The sequence below is a fragment of the Cimex lectularius genome, unplaced genomic scaffold (genome assembly GCF_000648675.2).
Source record: "Cimex lectularius strain Harlan isolate CLEC.00 unplaced genomic scaffold, Clec_2.1 scaffold399, whole genome shotgun sequence".
Lineage (NCBI taxonomy): Eukaryota > Metazoa > Arthropoda > Insecta > Hemiptera > Cimicidae > Cimex > Cimex lectularius.
Window position 1 is genome coordinate 89,953 of NW_019394174.1, and position 15,415 is coordinate 105,367.

The 15,415-nt window shown below is 33.1% G+C and overlaps 1 protein-coding gene across 3 annotated transcripts in view; it reads left to right on the top strand.

Annotated features, from left to right (window-relative positions):
- Positions 1 to 15,015, top strand: part of LOC106673435 — an 83,002-nt gene extending 67,987 nt beyond the window's left edge. For 2 of the 3 annotated variants that reach the window (XR_001341389.2, XM_014405539.2), the window contains one exon: positions 13,273 to 15,015. The gene's annotated coding sequence lies outside the window, so the exon portion shown is untranslated. The remainder of the gene's footprint in view (positions 1 to 13,272) is intronic. The other variant, XM_014405540.2, reaches the window with a different exon arrangement.
- Positions 15,016 to 15,415: the final 400 nt, after the last annotated feature.

The following is a 15,415-nucleotide window of genomic DNA, read 5'->3' on the forward strand; positions in this document are numbered from 1 at the left end:
TCTTCATTATAAATTGGTCATAAGTTTTTATTAACAATAAACCAGGGCAGCTGGATTTTTAATTACTTATTTCGGCAATATATCAATTAAAGAATGTATTCAAACGGTTGAAATATAATTATTTCAATACAGTTGAAATAGATGGCAACGTTTTGTCAGCTTTCCCCCATAAAAGAAACCAAATTTCTGTCCGACAAATTTTTTTCTATCCTTTATAAACGTTTATTATCAGAATAAATGTGCTAATAAAATGTGAACATTATATAATATATAATAAATAATGTGGGGGGGCGTCCCTGGCCACAACGGTTTAGGCGTTAAAACGGCGCTCATCACTGTAACGTGAGGGTCCAGGGTTCGAATGCAGGGCCGCGGCAAAAAACACTGGCACCCCGAGGGTTGATATAACCTCTGCTGTTGCGAACCCTAGTAAAAAATAAAAAATAAATAATATATAANTATATATATATATATACACACTTTTACAATATACTACACTTTATGTATACTTTTACAATATACGACACTGTATATATATACTTTTACAATATACATAATACATAATATACTTTTATTAAATATAAACCAAGAGGTGTTGAGATCAAGATTTTTTGAGAGACAATGATGACTAATCGAAAGATTAGTATGAAAATTTTACATTGCCAGAAGGGAAGGAATATTTGACGAACTACCCTATAGGTTTGTGGACGAGTGATCACAACAATTTACTATATATTTACTTATTATTGCCACAAAATTTCAAGGGCTGTGTCGATATTCACACCCAGGACCGCTGGAATGGCAAATACGACTCGGATGCCATAACCAATTGGCCACTGTTGTCCATGCGTGTCCAGAGCGATCACAGTAGTTTCTTGAATGCAGTTAATTGGGTTTTGTTGGGCATAACTGCTTTTGGTCCGAGACGCCTTTTTTTCGGCCGGCTAGCTGCCTGGGCTATTGCCGGCACCTCGCATTCCTTCCACCTCACGTTTTAAAAATGTATTTTATTTTATTTTTATTTATTTATATATATATTTTTTTTAACTTAGCTTTTATGTAGGAAGACTGGCGATCTTTCTAGTTGTGTTCTGGGACGTTATTTCTATATTTTTAGCTCTCTCACACGTGGTGAAAAGGCTCTGAAAACTATCTCATTCACTAACATTCAATCCTAGCCTATCCTATATGCGGGTTTCAGAGTACTCGATATTCCTCTGAAGACCCGCCCTCATTCACGCTAATAAATACATCCATACATTATATACAATTAAAATTACAATTAATCTAAAATATTAACCTAGGTTGGTGGGTTTATGGGGTGCTTGATATTCCACCATAGACCCACCCATGCATACACTTCTATCGCACTAATAAATACATTCACTCAAACTGTAACCGATCATTCTACATTTAATATTACAACAGTGCCTCCGCCCACTCACTCTAAAAGATATTATAGCCTAATAATAACCTAAAACGGTGGGTCTGTGGAGCACTCGATATTCCAGCACAACCCACCCATACAACTCACTTTCGCGCCAATAAACACCTTCATTCTACCCAAAACATACAAAGAGATATCGATCCTAGTTTGGTGGGTCTGTGGGGTACTCGATATTCCGACCCATACACTCACACATTCTCGGCAATAAATACACTCACTTCAGGAATGGGAAAGGAAACCACGTGCGGAGAAGCATTAAAGGCGACCATATGCATTTATTTGCTTCAGATATTCGATTACTTTCTTGCTGTTGTCATTACTGTGTTGTAAAACCTCTTTTAAACTCGAGGAAACGACACACTTTGTTCTTGCATTAGGTTAGTAAATGCTTAATAGTTATTTGTGCGTCGCACAATGGGCACCTCCGTGGACTTTTTCTCGCCAAGAGATGACCATGCGTCAGTCTCGTGTAGCCTATTCGCAGTCGGGTCAACATTATTCTCTCTGTTTTGCTCATACTATCCATGGCCCACGGTTTGACCGACTATTTTAGTTCTTTTGATTTGTCGGTCATTTTGTCCCAGCGGTTCTGCCATTCTTTCCGACAGAGATTCTTCATGTATTTTTGACGTCCGCTGAGCTCACGGGAGTTTCCGGGTCATGTGGCATTATCGCTGCTCGTTTGGCAGCTTGATCGGCATTTTCATTACCTTCTATGCCTACATGGCCCGGTATTCAGGCAATAACTACCTCTTTTTTTTGTTCGTGTATTTCCCTGGTTTTCTCTTGTATTACTTCGATTGGTCCATGGTGAAGATATTACGGATGGCTAAGACTGCACTGAGTGAGTCGGTGCAAATGACATATTGGTTGCACCCAATGTGTTCAGCTTCACTCAGCGCGGATGATATGGCGGTCAACTCTGCGGAAAAGATACTTGCAGCCTTTGGGAGAGGAATTGTTTTAGCCTATTTTTCCCAGCAAACTGCGCTGCCGACCCCCTCACTGACCCTCGAACCGTCTGTATAAATGAAGGTTCCTTCATTGTATTCTACTTTGAGGGCCAGGAATTTAGCTTTGAATACATATGGGGGGGGGTCTCTTCTTTCTTCCATTCCGCCATATCTACCCTTATAGGTATTGAGGAAAGCATCAAAGGTTCCTTCTTGGATTCATTGATTTCCTTAACTTTAAGAATTGTAGCTCTCCTGCAGGCCAGTATCTCCTTCATCCTGATGCCTAATGGCCTTCTTAGTCACAAGTTTACTGTTAATTTTAACTATATATAATATTTATCTGCGTTGGCTGTTATGTGGTATTGCGATAAGTAAGAAACCAGTATAAATAGAATATACCTCTGAGTACGTATGCTAGCTATCACATTGCTTCAACCAGCGGTAAGATTGTAGAATTAAATATATTACAAACCTTTCTTGAAACGAGATCCCTAAAAAGGAAAAATAATTTAGTAACTAGTACTAAAGATGATTTCTGGGCACCAAAACACAAAAGGGCCATATCTGGGAAAGAAACCGACCGGTACAATTACTTATCTTTATTAGATGAAATTCGATTAACAACTTCAGAAACCTGTCGGAAAATGGGAGCATCAATTAATTCAAAAAATAATTTGAAAATACTTTATAGTTAAGAAACGTTAAAAAATATTCAAAAATTTCGAAATCATGGAAAGACTGATAGGACTGTAGACAGTTTAGGAGTGACTATGTAAGAGAAAAATATTGTCGGAGCTTAATTGACATATATATGCTATTTATTAATATGTTTTTATGTTTCTTTCATTACTTTTTATGTAATTAAAAACCATTTAGTTTGGAAATTGGGTATATATAATAATTCCGTTATTTCTTGATCGGAAATAAGTACAACACGAGTTGGTCAAAAAACAATAACTCAAATCCTGCTGAAAATTAATATTTGTCGCTTTATTATTGAATAATGTATAAAGTGAAGTGTAATGATCAAAGACAATAGATGAAATTGATGGAAGTATACAAGCATAAACGCCTCTGACATCATTCTGTGAGGAATGAGGATGAAAGATTATTTCGTGTTTAGGCTGAAGGGTGAAAAAGATATATCGCTCCTCTCCCGCTTGAATTAAGACAACTATCGCATTTTGTAAGATTCCTACGACGGTGATGGGGCGAGGGGGAAATTGAGAAATTCCAAGACCTCTTACGACAAACGGGCGACACATGTAGGGTTGATTCACGTCATCAGAAATCTTATGTCGTCTGATTTACCACTGGAACAAACTTATCAATTGGGATAATGTTGTAATATCCGAGCAGATTTTCTTGATAATCTCTGTCCTTCTAACTTCGTACCATTCATTTAAATTTCACAAGGAATATAAACCTCGAGACCATTACAAATTATATTGAAGATTGAACATTCGTTGTTAAATCTTTACAATCTCCAATTTAATGTTGTAATTTATTGAAGGTCTTCGTTGTTTTTACAGCGTCCTGTTTCTCTCTACTGCAAATTATTAACAACAATCATTGAGCAATAAAATTTATGTAATGGTGTATATTGAAGTAAGAACCAATAAAAACAAATCTGAATTGTCTGAGTTGTATTGCTGATCATTCTGTTGATTATGTGGTTAGGGTAGAGATTGTTATGTAGGATATGTTTGTATATCATTATGTCCTTGTAGTGAAAAGACTCATGTCTTAGGGTAATAATTCTGTGAAATAGTCATTTGGCCGTGTTTATTATTGTATGAAGTGGATGGTGAGATGTAAAATTTGGATAGCGATCTGTGTTTCTTAGTTTTTGATATCAATCTGTGATTAATTTGCCATCTGGATGTTTTATTAAGAGTGTATCTAAAACGGTATTGTTTTGTTGTTTTCGATTTCATGTGTAAAATGTAGGCGTGGGTGAAAGCTGTTAAATGTATCTAATGTAGTTTTAATTTGATCTGTGGGAACTGCTGTCAATATATCATCTACGTATTTAGTGTGGAAGGGTAATGTAAAAGGAAGTCGTGGTATAACTGTGTTTAATAGATGTGTCATAATTGTTATGTTCCTACCCATTGTTATGCTAAATAGTTGTTTGTAAAATTGATTGTTATATGTAAAATATCCGTTAATACAGAAGTGTCGAACCATAGTTATGAACGTGCTTTTGATAGACTTGTGTGTGTGGTGTTATTTTGGTCCATTTATCTTTAATAACGTTAGTGTAAGAAAATATTATCACTTGAGTATATTGACGTTTTTACCCGGAATATGAGAATTTTATTATGAAACTTTCCAACAGTCACCTTTTATTTTGTAATATTGGTCCAAGTCGTCTCCCTTAGAAACAAAACTGGGATAATTATTGCACATTTTTAAGTACATTTTTTAAAGTATTTGTTTGTGCAAAAAAGAGGTAAATAAACACAAAATAATACGAAGCGGGAACTTTGTGTATTGACATTCTGTTAAATAGCTTCATAAATTCGGGGTTTTAATGAGTAAATCAGTGGGGTTATCAGTGATTACTTTTGGTCCACCTCGCCTCGCTAGGGGTTGCGTTTATTGTTCATCAAGGCTTGAGGGATTATCGTTCTCTCCCTCCCTTCGCGTACACATAAACCTACCCCCACAGTTAATTTCAACAGGGTTATATTTTGGGGAGGTTCAATACCAATTTGGGGCCAGTGGGTGGTCTTGCCCAGTGCTCGGGGGTGACAAATCATTATCATCCGAGAATAATCCCTACCAGGCTCATTTAAGACTAAAACGCCGCTCGGCGCGACTAATTGGCTCAAAGTGTCAAATCTTCACAGGCCCCAGGAGAAAGCTGGAATTCAATTTCATGATCCCTCTGCAGAAACTTACATTTTCACGTACAGATGCCACTTCATTCCCAATCGATTTAAAAGCTAGAACGATTTAATTATAAATGGTTTTAGTTAGGAAAATTTTACTTAAAATAACAAAATTTGTTGTTCAAAACAAAAATAACAGAAAAAGTACAATTATTGTTTTGTGTTATTTATAATAATAGAATTATTTGTTTCTTATAGTTAAAAAGAAGATGCGTCTGACAAATTTTTCGTACTCTGTGACTAACTAGTTTAAACATTTTTTTTTTTTGTAAAACATATATGTAAATCCTTAAAATCATACATCAGATACAAATGTGAAAATTTCAATAACAAATACAATCTGTATTCTTGTGATATCTTGTCATATTCCGTCAACAATCCTTAAAAAAACAATATTTTAATATATAAATAAAATTAAATTGTTCAAAATAAAAATAACAGAAAAAATTCCATTATTGTTTGGTGTTATTTATAATATTGGAATTATTTGTTTCGTATAGTTAAAAAAAGATTCGTTTGGCAATTTTTCGTAATCTGTGCGAAATTAGTTTAAATATATATTTTTTAGTAAAACATATGTGCAAATCCTTAAAATCATAAATCAGATAAAAATGTGTAAATGTTGATAACAAATATTGTATAATAGGTATTCCAGTGATATCTTTTCATATTCCGTCAACAATGCTTAAAAAAACAATATTTTAATAAATAAATAAAATTCAATTGTTCAAAATAAAAATAACAGAAAAAATACCATTATTGTTTGGTGTTATTTATAATATTGGAATTATTTGTTTCGTATAGTTAAAAAAAGATTCGTTTGGCAATTTTTCGTAATCTTTGACAAATTAGTATAAATATTTTTTTTAGTAAAACATGTGCAAATCCTTAAAATCATACAATCAGATAAAAATGTGTAAATGTTGATAACAAATACAATAGGTATTCCTGCGATATTTTTCATATTCCGTCAACAATGCTTAAAAAAACAATATTTTAATAAATACATAAAATTCAATTGTTCAAAATAAAAATAACAGAAAAAATACCATTATTGTTTTGTGTTATTTACATTATTGGAATTATTTGTTTCGTATAGTTAAAAAAAGATTCGTTTGGCAATTTTTCGTAATCTTTGACAAAATAGTTTAAATATTTTTTTTAATAAAACATATGTGCAAATCCTTAAAATCATAAATCAGATAAAAATGTGTAAATGTTGATAACAAATATAATAGGTATTCCAGTGATATCTTTTCATATTCCGTCAACAATGCTTAAAAAAACAATATTTTAATAAATAAATAAAATTCACAAAATAAAAATAACAGAAAAAATACCATTATTGTTTGGTGTTATTTATAATATTGGAATTATTTGTTTCGTATAGTTAAAAAAAGATTCGTTTGGCAATTTTTCGTAATCTTTGACAAATTAGTATAAATATTTTTTTTAGTAAAACATGTGCAAATCCTTAAAATCATACAATTAGATAAAAATGTGTAAATTTTGATAACAAATACAACAAGTTTTCCTGTGATATCTTGTTCATATTCCGTCAACAATCCTTAAAAAAATATTTTAATAAATAAATAAAATAAATTTATGAAATAACTAAAATTTAAAAATCGAATACTGCCGATCAAGTGTCGTCTCCTTCTGCACACATGAATCTTTATGTTCTTTTGTATAGTTCGATAGTAGATACTTCCCTATCATTTTGTTCCGGCTATCCTTCTGAGTTTGCCTACTTTTTAAGAAAACGAAGGACGACGTAATTCACAAAAAAGAAATAAATTAATTAAAAAATTCCCTCTGAGAGTCGGACGAGAAATGGCTAACTCAATTTCAGACATATTCCATACCCGCGATATCATTATATTACTCAACATCCACGACATGAACAACATAAACCACATAATGACAGACCTGAATTTTTACGCAGCAGAAAAAGAATAAACTAGTCTGAATTTCCTACACCTAACAATAACAAAAACGGACAACAAACTGCAATTCGGCATATACAGAACATCAACATCGCACAAGCTAACTCAAATCACTCCTTCCTCCCAACGACACAAAAAGGCACCAGAAATATATATGTCCGACTAATATCAGTACAACTGATAAAGAGAAATACAAAATACTATGTAAAAATTAATAACCATTGCACGAAATTACATGTATAACACAAACACGTTCAGTAAACGAAATGATACCACAAAAACAGATTATAGATATGACTTAGGGGCAACGGTGGAAAATTAAATCAGAAGATTCACCCCATAGAAAACCATCACGAGCCGTCAGCATATAGACAAGCATAAAACTCGTAAACAATGTAAGCACTAGTCGAAAAATATCTATATATTTTCGAAAACTCGAAAATCTACACGATTTTCTATCGAAAAGACAACACATTCAAAACTAAAAACTCGTAAAAACACCCAAATTAAATGAGGTCATATACTGCGTTTATATCATTAAAATTACTACAAAAATTAAAAATAAAAAAGTACCGACGATCACTAAAACCGAGCCGAACAATAAAAAAACCACTGACTAATCCACCAGTCTCGACAAACAAAGAAAACGCGGCTTTTTTTTCTTGAAATCTCTAGAACTGGTTCATATCCCTCATTTAGAAAGGAGGGAGTTGTTTCTTAAGTACTCGTTCAAATGAATCATAGTCGTTCTTCAGAAGAAGTAATTTACATTTTCTCTTGTTGAACTTACCTAACTAGCGTGGGACGAACTTTAAATGAAGTCAGTCTTTCGAATAATGCGCGGTTCATTAGTCTTTTCCTATTATGTTTAGTTAAAACACCGTATTTTGTCTTTTCATTGTTCAAGTTCAAAATACTAGCAGAAATGTGGTTTTACAACAAGAATAGGGTTATTTGATCTGTGAAATGATATTTTATTATATGATTCGAGAACAAATAAATGAAATAGTTTGTTATTATTACATTATAATTTTACTTACTCATTAAAATAATAAATAATTAATTTGTCTCTTGTTTGAAGAACAGTACCATCACTGTAAGGTAAAGGTCCCGAGTTCGAATCTAGCGGCACTGCATTCGAACTCGACATACATATAAATGGGCTTTTCTTCAAAAACACCGGATTCCCGAGAGTCGATATAACCTCTGCTGTAGCGAACCCTCGTAAAACAAAACAGAATAATAATAATAATAATAATATAAAGATTGTAACGTTGGCACGATAATGAAAATGTTTTTCTAAATCTACGACACACTGGACCGAATCTCACTATCTCCAAATAATCATTAATTACCAGTCACTAAATACCACACATATTAATACATTATTGAATTCCGCAAAGTAAGTGCCGTAGCTTTTCGTTGAATCACAATTTTTATTATGTACATTACGTATAAAAAGCAATTTTATTGAGTGATTGTGATTTTCTAGATATTTAATATCATAACGAGACCACGGTACAACTATGTCCGAATAGTATTTGCCATGCTAGAATATCTGTGTTCGAATCCCGGCAGAACCCAATGTTTTTTAGTTGATATTGGTATGAAACATTTATTGTAAATTGACCCCTCAACCGCAACACCCTATGTGGAAGTTAATCCCTCCTGCAAGACAACATATACAACTTTACAAATCAACTTTATCAACAATTAATTCACTAAATTCGTGGTCCGCTTGACCAATTGGTACATGACAATTAAATAAGGTTTTTAGTTGAGATGAAAAAAAGTTAATGGCACGAGAGGGATTCGAACGCACGACCTTCGGCTAGATACGCCGCTGCTCTACCACCTGAGCTATCGTGACCTCGATCCACTCGGACATCAACTCCCCATCTCAACCCCACCTTATGAGTTTTCCCTCCTTTTGCCATTTTTCAAATGTCGTATAATCGGTTTGGATTCTCGACGACAATTGAAATGGCGACGGAGAGCTTTAGTGAAGTGTACTTCATTTTTAAATCATTAATTCACTAATTTCGTGGTCCGCTTGACCAATTGATACATGACAATTAATTAAGGTTTTTAGTTGAGATGAAAAATGGCAAAAGGAGGGAAAACTCATAAGGTGGGGTTGAGATGGGTAGTTGATGTCCGAGTTGATCGAGGTCACGATAGCTCAGGTGGTAGAGCAGCGGCGAATCTAGCCGAAGGTCGGGGGTTCGAATCCCTCTCGTGCCACTAACTTTTTTTCATCTCAACTAAAAACCTTAATTAATTGTCATTTATCAACAATTAGTTATACATGTTATCTAAGATCTCAGTTCAGTTGAAAAAGCTAGTGTCACAAGCGGGATTCGAACCCACGTTTTTCGGCTCAATTTGCAGCTATAACCCACTCGAGCTATTACGACTTCGATCCACGCGGACACCAATTTCCCATCTCAAACTGAACCATCGAATCTTCCCCCTTTTGGCCACATTTCCAAATATCATCTAATAGGTAAAGTTCATGGGTTCGAATCCCACTCGCTTTTCATTTCAACCAAGACTTATAATAAAAGTGGATAAAAAAGAAATATAATTAATAGTGTCAATTATGACTATGAATACATATTTAGATTTATCAACAATGTTGTTATGTACCTATCGTTATTATTTTGGTTACCCTTACGTTTGCCATATTGTCAATAAATCAGCGGTACTAAAATTCAAAATTTTAATCAAACAGTTAGTGAAAATAAATAAATGTTAATTATTATTTCCCCAAAATAAACATCCTTATAGGTAATTTTTTTAAATACTGTTTCTGGGTTAATTTGCTTCTAAGTTGATTCCCAACATAATTTGGAGGGTTTTATAATTAATTGGAGGAAGTATTTAACGAGGACGTTAAAAAAATTTCCCAGAGGAATATTTCTTCCCGGAGTGGTTGAACAAAATACCATAATTATTTGACAGTTTGAATCATTAGAAGTTAGTGGTTTATTTATTTAATAAAAGTCATTCTTGAACGAATTTCACCGTAAAATCCAGGTTGATAAATTGCTAAACGAAAATCCTTGGGAACGAAGGGAGGCCTTGAGCCCAACGATTGCGAACCTGTGTCGAGTGGGAATCAATATTCATTGGAGACTGAAGTACTTTCATAATACTACACATACGGATAAACGGTCTTGATCGATTTTAGCGAAGGGGAAGGACTTAGACATAAGTAAATAACTCCCCACCCCCACATAAGTGTTATATCCATTTGCATATTTTGTCACGTTTAACTTTATTGCCAGTCGTGCCCCACGCCCATTTGTTGCGTAAGCAAGATTAAACAATTTCAATCACCTAATGGCTTCATAAGTTTGCCAGCGGCGGCAGAAATTGCCCTAAAATACAGCCGCGGACGGCGAACGCTTGCCAACGTCGGCCGACGTTTTTGCCTGACATGAAATGACATAATCGTTTTTATCATGTTTATCGTTTTTGACCACGAATTTATAAACATTTATATATACTTAAACTATGAAACAGCTTTGGAGGATTCGTTTTCTTCCAATCATATTCAGGGTATATCAACTTCAGCAGTCCACCAATTTAATTCGGAAATGACTTTAGCAAAAATGGTCTTATACAAACCCCAAGTTAATTTTGGCTATGAATCGCTTGGTGGTAACAGATTTAACATAGCTTTCTTATTCAGCTGGGAAATGACACTAAATTTGTTATTTTATATAAAAATTTCACATTTTTATTGTACAATCCGATTCTAGGCCTTATTTTACGCCACTTTTACTGAAAGGAAACTTTTGATAGGATCGACCATTTCTGAGTTATGCCCCGAATAAAACGAGTGAGGGGGGCATTGAAGAATTGAGTGTATGCCAATCCATCTCCAGTATTGAATGTCTTAGAATTCGAACAACGGATTATTGTGTCTTGCAGAGAAATCCGCTCAGAAATAACAGAAAATGCCACAAATGAAGAATCGCAAAGTTAAAAGAGAATCTTATTTCCCTTTTCAGTAACTGGTACACGTACAAGAAATCAGGTACTTCTCACGGAAAAGTGTTGTAATTTCAAATTAGTATTAAGAGCCTGATAAAAATTTTTCGCATTTTTACTCAACTTATAAGTTTGCTTCAATTATCAAGTAAATATGTTAAAAAATCTACTTATTTTACATTACTTGCTTGAAAATGTTGTACAATTTTATCAGTGTACAGTTTTGTGTACAAAACTTTTATTCAACCCTCTTTGTAATACATTAACTCAAATGAAATATCATCCAAGTGAAACTACTGAAAGGCTAAAAAGGGCTGGTTTATTAAATAAGTGTTATATACAGTTTGCATTATATTAACATTTTTATTTTATGTGTAATGTAACGTAACATTAGAAAACGATAAATTGGTTCAATCAACTAAAAAAAAATTATCCATTGTTTGTGGGAATACTGTAAATATTTTACTCTCTCTCTCCCTCCCTCTTTCTCTCTCTCTCTCTCTCTCTCTCTCTCTCTCTCTCTCTCTCTCTCTCTCTCTCCCTCTCCTTCTCTCTTTCTCTCCAACTATCAATCTATTTTATTTTTTCATCTTTTGCCGCTTTTTGTTCCTCTCTTATTTTCTGCTAGTGGGGTTAGGCAAGGGTGCTTGCTAAGCGCTATTCTGTTCGCCCTGTTCCTTGACTCCGTTCTTGAGTGTGTTGTGAGAATAGGCAACACAAATTCTAATTTACGTGAACGACATAGTTATAATGGCTGACTCAATACATGGTCTACAAAAGAATATAAAGCCACTAAAAGCTTTTTGTGTCCAATGGAATTAAACGGCGAACCTCAAAAGGTTATGGTGTTCAGAAAATGTGGTAGACTTAAGTCTTCGGACCATTGGTATTAATAATGGGAAAGAATAAAGGTGGTTAATGTGTAGAAATATCTTGGTGCTCTTCTCTCCCCCAGATTGCAATCAACTACACGTGGTCCTTTTTAATCACACAAGAGGTCATTCCATTAAAATTCAAGTATCAAGTATTCAATTCAGTGTGCCGTTCGATTTGGAGTTACGGTTGCCAGGTATAATTGTTATTGCTAGCAACAATTTCATTCATTAGAAAAAGTTCTAAGATATTTTGTCCATAAATTATTTGTATTACCAATTTCAACCCCCTACAGCTTCACTTCTCATTCATCCGCATAACCTCACATCTTTCTGATTCCAGGCTTGTATAAATAACAGCGTTAGAAATCATACGGTTGAAGACTTTCTGGTTTGCACATTGGCTATATCTATTCCATAAATTCTCCCTAACCACACCAACCCTTGATAACCTTGATAAATGACCAGATCTCTTTTCAGCTTTGTTGTAGGCAATAAAAGAGCATCATAGCACTGATGCATGAGTCGTGCTCTATCCTCAGATAATTTCTTCCTGTTTAATGACCTCTACATTCTCGTAGTTCATTTAATTTAAAAGAAAGAAATTTCGTCGGTTTTAATCTTCTGAGTTGCGTTGGCTTCTAAAACTTCATTGCGAGGTCCTCCATTTGAACTCAATTTGGATAAGAGGGAGGGAATCCGCAACGCGCAGTCTATTGAGATAGTTCTTCACTTCCTAGCTGAGTGTTCGATTTTAGGAGAGATTCGTCTATTACACCTCGGGTCTATTCTCGAATGTGCCCAAATCATTGAGCTGTTGAATGTCTAGGATCCCTGGGCTCTCATACGGTTTGCTTACCACGCCTGTAAGTACAATATCATTTAGTCCAGGAATTTAAATTTTAGTTTCGTATAAAACTTTCCTTCATTAAATACCATAATCATAAAAAAACGTTAATGATCTGGATGAAAAACTCATTACTGTTCTGTGCATTTATTTATATTTCTCTTATGTTCTACAATTAATACATGTATATTCAGAATTTTAGGTTAGATTGGTTATGTTTGAAATCAACAATTTAGAAATGTTTGCAAAAAATATTTATATATGATTTTTTTAATGTTGAACTAAAACTGTTTTTGTTTTTGTTTCAGAAGTGAGGAGTAAGGAGTGTCTTCCCCCGTCCGGTGACCTATCAGTTTAAAATAAATATATATACACAAATGGAACAATTCGAGTCGTCGGAACTGCGTCGCATTTCTGGGGGGCAACACTGCAAAATGAAACACACGGCACTATTAACTTCCCCAGGATCCCGGCGTGCGCGCAACCAATCAACAGGGTCATTTAAAACTTTTAAAAAATAAATAAATATATATATAGATATATAATATATATCACATTTGAGGAACCTCCAAGGCTACCTGAATGCATAATAGTTTGTTTCTTTTAACATAATATTTTCTGTAAAATATTTGTCTGTGTACTTTAATATCTTTGCACTAAGGATGTTTAAGCGAGGAAACACGTCAAAACCACCTGACCTGTTTCTTTCAGATTCAAAATAATATTTCGCTTATTTTACTAACATTAATTTTCGTGAATTTAGTTTTTAGTATTTATTAATGGCGTATTTAAAAATTTTTAAAATCACAAAAAAATCATTGTCTATTTCAGAGTTTATAAAGTTATTTGTATTATAGTTTTGTGTTTGTCTAGTCGTGTTTTTTTCCATTTTGAGTGTTTATTCTTAGCAGGAACAACAAATAATAACAAACTTTCTCGATGGCACAGCCACGAAAGTTTTTTCTCTGCAATTTACCGTGGCTGTGCTAGTCATTACTAAAGCGAGAGAGTTTTGCTATTGTTGATATTTTACTAAAATTACAATTGTAAAGAGACAAAAAAATTGTTATACCTTCGTGTATGATTTCAAATTATCACATTGAAGGCTGGAATTAAATTAAAAAAAACAATGTTCGCTATTTTCTTATTATATATTTCAGAAGCGTAAACATATATATTTTTGATCAGCATAGATATGTATAGATTTTGATTAATAATAATAACTCAATACGAAAATGTTTATTTATCAAAATTTCTAATTTACATTGTACAAAAATTTGAAGTTTTGTGGGTTAGAATGAACCCCACTTGTAAATAATTACATTACGTGAATATGTCTAAATTTAAGGGACGCGTTGGTTTAATTGTTATTCTGGTCGATTGAAAAAGTGTCCTTTGGAACGGCCAAGCCAAAGACGACAAACACAAAACCAAAGAAATGCTCAAACTAGACCCAAGGGGTTGTTTTAACGGAGCCAAAGTGATCAGATTTTTTAAATAAATGTAAAATAAACACAGAAAATTTAAACACATCTTTTTTATCATTTATGAAAACTATATATATAAATAATATACATATTATATAAACGAACTTTATTCGACATTGTAAATATATAAAAATCATACATCTCTAGTTTTCACAATGTGCATATCTCGACGTGGTTTTAAGGATTGTTAATTTAAATAAAAATGAATTTAAAATACTAATAAATTGCTGTTTCGATGTGTCAGATTAAAAAAATAAAAAAATATGCTATTATTGAGTCAAGCCTAATTCTGAAATAATTTTTTAAACTTGAATGTTAAATATTATAAAGTTATTAAAATGTTATAATTGTTTTTTCATTTCATTCTTTGGCCTAAACTTGTTAAAGTGTTACCAATCTTTGCTAATTGTTGTTTTCTGCAAACTCATAATGAATATAATGATAACCTATGTTTACCTATTTTTGTCAACCTCAATAAGGTGTTTAAATTTTATATGTAAAAAATGTATGACTTGTATTGCCGTGTAAATGTGTATAGCTATAATAAATTTATGTTAATATGTAGTTACTTTTAATTTGTTACCTATATTGTTATTTATTTTTCCTTTAATATACATATATCGATGAATCATTAAACACATCCATAAAAGACTTTTTCAGCATTTATACAGTATCATTGAATCAATCAAAATCTAACAATTTGCCATCAGCTGTCATTTTATTACAATTTAATACATGGAATATGTTTCGTACAGATATACATTTATAAAACATTTCGGAATTTCTGACTACTAGACATATTAAAATACGGGTAACCATGTTATATATTATTATGAAGATTATCCTATTTTTTAATTAAATTAAATTTATCTTTTGAAAGGTTAGCGATTCCTCAAAAACGCTCCTTCTCCTTCTCTCTCTCTCTCTCTCTCTCTCTCTCTCTCTCTCTCTCTCTAAACTCTCC